The 6,707-nt window shown below is 44.6% G+C and overlaps 1 protein-coding gene across 3 annotated transcripts in view; it reads left to right on the top strand.

Annotated features, from left to right (window-relative positions):
* The first annotated feature begins 1,008 nt into the window (after positions 1-1,008).
* PREB (prolactin regulatory element binding) overlaps positions 1,009-6,707 on the top strand; it is a 61,923-nt gene continuing 56,224 nt past the window's right edge. For 2 of the 3 annotated variants that reach the window (XM_068279797.1, XM_068279795.1), the window contains exon 1: positions 1,009-1,100. The gene's annotated coding sequence lies outside the window, so the exon portion shown is untranslated. The remainder of the gene's footprint in view (positions 1,101-6,707) is intronic. The other variant, XM_068279796.1, reaches the window with a different exon arrangement.

Here is a 6,707-nt window from a genome sequence, read left to right as displayed (position 1 = left end):
AGTTGGCATGGAGACGGGGGCGGGGCTTTTAATCCGATTCTGAGTGGTGTCTAGTGATATTTAATTAAGAGCCGATTCAGAGCCGTAAGAGCTGGCTCTTCAATGGGAGCCGATTCAGAAGAGCCGATTCTCTGAGAAGAGCCGGAATTCCCATCACTAGAAGGAAATTTGCAATAATTCAGTTATAAATGAACATTTGTGGTTACCCACAATGCACTACCACTAAATATGCAAATTATCCCTTTTTGCCCTTGGTAAGCCAAGCAAGCATCCAGAACCGCTGGTTTATAGCAAGCCTATAGCTTCAAGTTTTACACAGCCATATAAAACCCACATGTAGACAGCCTGTTTCGGACTTTTGGTCCTCATCAGTACATGGTAGGGATTGATAAGGCTGTATGAAATAGGGCTTGGTCGAACAGAGTAACCAAGCAGCTCAGGGTGACCCAAACTACTAAAAAGGGATAATTTGCATATTTAGTAGGTGTGCATTGTGGGTAACCACAAATGTTCATTTATAACTGAATTATTGCAAATTTCCTTCTGTTTTAAGAAGGCAGTTACACCAAGTATACCATAAAGATTGCATAAGAGAAATACGTTGTTTTATAATGCAAACCACACTGGTCCTTTCTATCCTGGGTCATTTTCCTTCATAGTAACATTTTACAATTAGTAATATATCCATTTACAGGATGGGAATAAAGTTTAGAGTCAATCAAACACATTTTTAGTAGAGAAATACATATATTTACATAGAAAGAGGGACAAAGTCCTGAAAGAGGGACAAATGAGGGTGAAAGAGGGACTGTCCCCCCGAAAATGGGACAGTTGGGAGGTATGGATTATTAGTAATTCTCATTGCTGTACTATTTCTAACGATGGTAAGTTTAGTTCCTTCCTTTTGGCTACAACAACATGGCGGAATCGCACTTCCGGTCGCACTGCGGGTGACGTGTCAGGAGGTGAGCACGTGACCGGATGCACACGCGCATGCGTATACCCAGCAGCCGATCTCTCTTCACATCCGGGGCGGCGCATGCGCAGTGCTCGTGTCCGCGTCACGTGACTGCCTGGCTGTGTGTGAGATCCTGACAGCGGTGAGGATTCTCTATATACTGTAATAAGGGTACAATACAGGTATGGAGGAGGGGAGAACAGATATACTGTAATAAGGGAGGGTACAGATATACAGGTATGGGGGGAGGGGAGAACAGATATACTGTAATAAGGGTACAGATATATTGGTATATATACAGGTATGAGGGGGTACAGATATACAAGTATGGGGGGGGGTGCAGATATATCTGTTCTCCCTTCCCCCCATACCTGTATATCTGTTCTCCCCTCCCCCCATACCTGTATATATACCTGTACCCTTATTACAGTATATCTGTTCTCCCCTCCCCCCATACCTGTATATCTGTTCTCCCCTCCCCCTATACCTGTATATATACCTGTACCCTTATTACAGTATATCTGTTCTCCCCTCCCCCCATACCTGTATATCTGTACCCCCCATACCTGTATATCTGTTCTCCCCTCCCCCTATACCTGTATATATACCTGTACCCTTATTACAGTATATCTGTTCTCCCCTCCCCCCATACCTGTATATATACCTGTACCCTTATTACAGTATATCTGTTCTCCCCTCCCCCCATACCTGTATATCTGTACCCCCCATACCTGTATATCTGTTCTCCCCTCCCCCTATACCTGTATATATACCTGTACCCTTATTACAGTATAGCTGTTCTCCCTTCCCCCCATACCTGTATATATACCTGTACCCTTATTACAGTATATCTGTTCTCCCCTCCCCCCATACCTGTATATCTGTACCCCCCATACCTGTATATCTGTTCTCCCCTCCCCCTATACCTGTATATATACCTGTACCCTTATTACAGTATAGCTGTTCTCCCTTCCCCCCATACCTGTATATATACCTGTACCCTTATTACAGTATATCTGTTCTCCCCTCCCCCCATACCTGTATATCTGTACCCCCCATACCTGTATATCTGTTCTCCCCTCCCCCTATACCTGTATATATACCTGTACCCTTATTACAGTATAGCTGTTCTCCCTTCCCCCCATACCTGTATATATACCTGTACCCTTATTACAGTATATCTGTTCTCCCCTCCCCCCATACCTGTATATCTGTACCCCCCATACCTGTATATCTGTTCTCCCCTCCCCCTATACCTGTATATATACCTGTACCCTTATTACAGTATATCTGTTCTCCCCTCCCCCCATACCTGTATATATACCTGTACCCTTATTACAGTATATCTGTTCTCCCCTCCCCCCATACCTGTATATCTGTACCCCCCATACCTGTATATCTGTTCTCCCCTCCCCCTATACCTGTATATATACCTGTACCCTTATTACAGTATAGCTGTTCTCCCTTCCCCCCATACCTGTATATATACCTGTACCCTTATTACAGTATATCTGTTCTCCCCTCCCCCCATACCTGTATATCTGTACCCCCCATACCTGTATATCTGTTCTCCCCTCCCCCTATACCTGTATATATACCTGTACCCTTATTACAGTATAGCTGTTCTCCCTTCCCCCCATACCTGTATATATACCTGTACCCTTATTACAGTATATCTGTTCTCCCCTCCCCCCATACCTGTATATCTGTACCCCCCATACCTGTATATCTGTTCTCCCCTCCCCCTATACCTGTATATATACCTGTACCCTTATTACAGTATAGCTGTTCTCCCCTCCCCCCATACCTGTATATATACCTGTACCCTTATTACAGTATATCTGTTCTCCCCTCCCCCCATACCTGTATATCTGTACCCCCCATACCTGTATATCTGTTCTCCCCTCCCCCTATACCTGTATATATACCTGTACCCTTATTACAGTATAGCTGTTCTCCCCTCCCCCCATACCTGTATATATACCTGTACCCTTATTACAGTATATCTGTTCTCCCCTCCCCCCATACCTGTATATCTGTACCCCCCATACCTGTATATCTGTTCTCCCCTCCCCCTATACCTGTACCCTTATTACAGTATAGCTGTTCTCCCCTCCCCCCATACCTGTATATATACCTGTACCCTTATTACAGTATATCTGTTCTCCCCTCCCCCCATACCTGTATATCTGTACCCCCCATACCTGTATATCTGTTCTCCCCTCCCCCTATACCTGTATATATACCTGTACCCTTATTACAGTATAGCTGTTCTCCCCTCCCCCTATACCTGTATATATACCTGTACCCTTATTACAGTATAGCTGTTCTCCCCTCCCCCCATACCTGTATATATACCTGTACCCTTATTACAGTATATCTGTTCTCCCCTCCCCCCATACCTGTATATCTGTACCCCCCATACCTGTATATCTGTTCTCCCCTCCCCCTATACCTGTACCCTTATTACAGTATAGCTGTTCTCCCCTCCCCCCATACCTGTATATATACCTGTACCCTTATTACAGTATATCTGTTCTCCCCTCCCCCCATACCTGTATATCTGTACCCCCCATACCTGTATATCTGTTCTCCCCTCCCCCTATACCTGTATATATACCTGTACCCTTATTACAGTATAGCTGTTCTCCCTTCCCCCCATACCTGTATATATACCTGTACCCTTATTACAGTATATCTGTTCTCCCCTCCCCCATACCTGTATATCTGTACCCCCCATACCTGTATATCTGTTCTCCCCTCCCCCTATACCTGTATATATACCTGTACCCTTATTACAGTATATCTGTTCTCCCTTCCCCCCATACCTGTATATATACCTGTACCCTTATTACAGTATATCTGTTCTCCCCTCCCCCCATACCTGTATATATACCTGTACCCTTATTACAGTATATCTGTTCTCCCTTCCCCCCATACCTGTATATATACCTGTACCCTTATTACAGTATATCTGTTCTCCCCTCCCCCCATACCTGTATATCTGTACCCCCCATACCTGTATATCTGTTCTCCCCTCCCCCTATACCTGTATATATACCTGTACCCTTATTACAGTATATCTCTGTACCCCCTCCCCCCATACCTGTATATATACCTGTACCCTTATTACAGTATTGTATACAATGAACAGAGGCGCCAAAAGTATAAGATTAGATTAAATGAGCTTAAAAACCAACTTAAATGGCAAAATTGAAGGAGGAAGTGGTGGTCTTACCTCCCTCAAGCAGACACGACAACGACTGCGATTCAGACAGTCAAACACATTTATTAGGAACTCCAAAAAGAAATGCAACGCGTTTCGCAGGTTCAACCCCGCTTCATCAGGCAATATAGGGAGGAGTATCAAACAATCTGCACAAGGATTCAAATTAAGCGCCTCTGTATATCTGTTCTCCCCTCCCCCCATACCTGTATATATACCTGTACCCTTATTACAGTATATCTGTTCTCCCTTCCCCCCATACCTGTATATATACCTGTACCCTTATTACAGTATATCTGTTCTCCCCTCCCCCCATACCTGTATATATACCTGTACCCTTATTACAGTATAGCTGTTCTCCCCTCCCCCCATACCTGTATATATACCTGTACCCTTATTACATTATATCTGTTCTCCCCTCCCCCCATACCTGTATATCTGTACCCCCATACCTGTATATCTGTTCTCCCCTCCCCCATACCTGTATATATACCTGTACCCTTATTACAGTATATCTGTTCTCCCCTCCCCCCATACCTGTATATATACCTGTACCCTTATTACAGTATATCTGTTCTCCCCTCCCCCCATACCTGTATATCTGTACCCCCCCCCCCATACCTGTATATCTGTACCCCTGCATACCTGTGTATATACCTATATACCTGTACCCTTATTACAGTATATCTGTTCTCCCCTCCCTCCATACCTGTATATCTGTACCCCCCATACCTGTATATCTGTTCTCCCCTCCCCCTATACCTGTATATATACCTGTACCCTTATTACAGTATATCTGTTCTCCCCTCCCCCCATACCTGTATATCTGTACCCCCCCCCCATACCTGTATATCTGTACCCCTGCATACCTGTGTATATACCTATATACCTGTACCCTTATTACAGTATATCTGTTCTCCCCTCCCTCCATACCTGTATATCTGTACCCCCCATACCTGTATATCTGTTCTCCCCTCCCCCCATACCTGTATATCTGTACCCCCTCATACCTGTATATCTGTTCTCCCCTCCCTCCATACCTGTATATCTGTACCCCCCATACCTGTATATCTGTTCTCCCCTCCCCCTATACCTGTATATATACCTGTACCCTTATTACAGTATATCTGTTTCCCCCCCTCCCCCTATACCTGTATATCTGTACCCCCCCCATACCTGTATATCTGTACCCCCCATACCTGTATATCTGTTCTCCCCTCCCCCTATACCTGTATATCTGTACCCCCCCCCATACCTGTATATCTGTACCCCTGCATACCTGTGTATATACCTATATACCTGTACCCTTATTACAGTATATCTCTGTACCCCCTCCCCCCATACCTGTATATATACCTGTACCCTTATTACAGTATATCTGTTCTCCCCTCCCTCCATACCTGTATATCTGTACCCCCCATACCTGTATATCTGTTCTCCCCTCCCCCTATACCTGTATATATACCTGTACCCTTATTACAGTATATCTGTTCTCCCCTCCCCCCATACCTGTATATATACCTGTACCCTTATTACAGTATATCTGTTCTCCCCTCCCCCATACCTGTATATCTGTACCCCGCATACCTGTATATCTGTTCTCCCCTCCCCCATACCTGTATATATACCTGTACCCTTATTACAGTATATCTGTTCTCCCCTCCCCCCATACCTGTATATATACCTGTACCCTTATTACAGTATATCTGTTCTCCCCTCCCCCCATACCTGTATATCTGTACCCCCCATACCTGTATATCTGTTCTCCCCTCCCCCTATACCTGTATATATACCTGTACCCTTATTACAGTATATCTGTTCTCCCCTCCCCCCATACCTGTATATATACCTGTACCCTTATTACAGTATATCTGTTCTCCCCTCCCCCCATACCTGTATATCTGTTCTCCCCTCCCCCTATACCTGTATATATATCTGTACCCCCCATACCTGTATATTTGTTCTCCCCTCCCCCTATACCTGTACCCTTATTACAGTATATCTGTTCTCCCCTCCCCCCATACCTGTATATATACCTGTACCCTTATTACAGTATATCTGTTCTCCCCTCCCCCCATACCTGTATATCTGTACCCCCCATACCTGTATATCTGTTCTCCCCTCCCCCATACCTGTATATATACCTGTACCCTTATTACAGTATATCTGTTCTCCCCTCCCCCATACCTGTATATATACCTGTACCCTTATTACAGTATATCTGTTCTCCCCTCCCCCCATACCTGTATATATACCTGTACCCTTATTACAGTATATCTGTTCTCCCCTCCCCCATACCTGTATATCTGTACCCCCCATACCTGTATATCTGTTCTCCCCTCCCCCATACCTGTATATATACCTGTACCCTTATTACAGTATATCTGTTCTCCCCTCCCCCCATACCTGTATATATACCTGTACCCTTATTACAGTATATCTGTTCTCCCCTCCCCCCATACCTGTATATCTGTACCCCCCATACCTGTATATCTGTTCTCCCCTCCCCCTATACCTGTATAT

This window comes from Hyperolius riggenbachi, chromosome 4 (assembly GCF_040937935.1).
Source record: "Hyperolius riggenbachi isolate aHypRig1 chromosome 4, aHypRig1.pri, whole genome shotgun sequence".
Classification (NCBI taxonomy): Eukaryota; Metazoa; Chordata; class Amphibia; order Anura; family Hyperoliidae; genus Hyperolius; species Hyperolius riggenbachi.
This window is presented reverse-complemented; position numbering and strand designations above follow the sequence as displayed.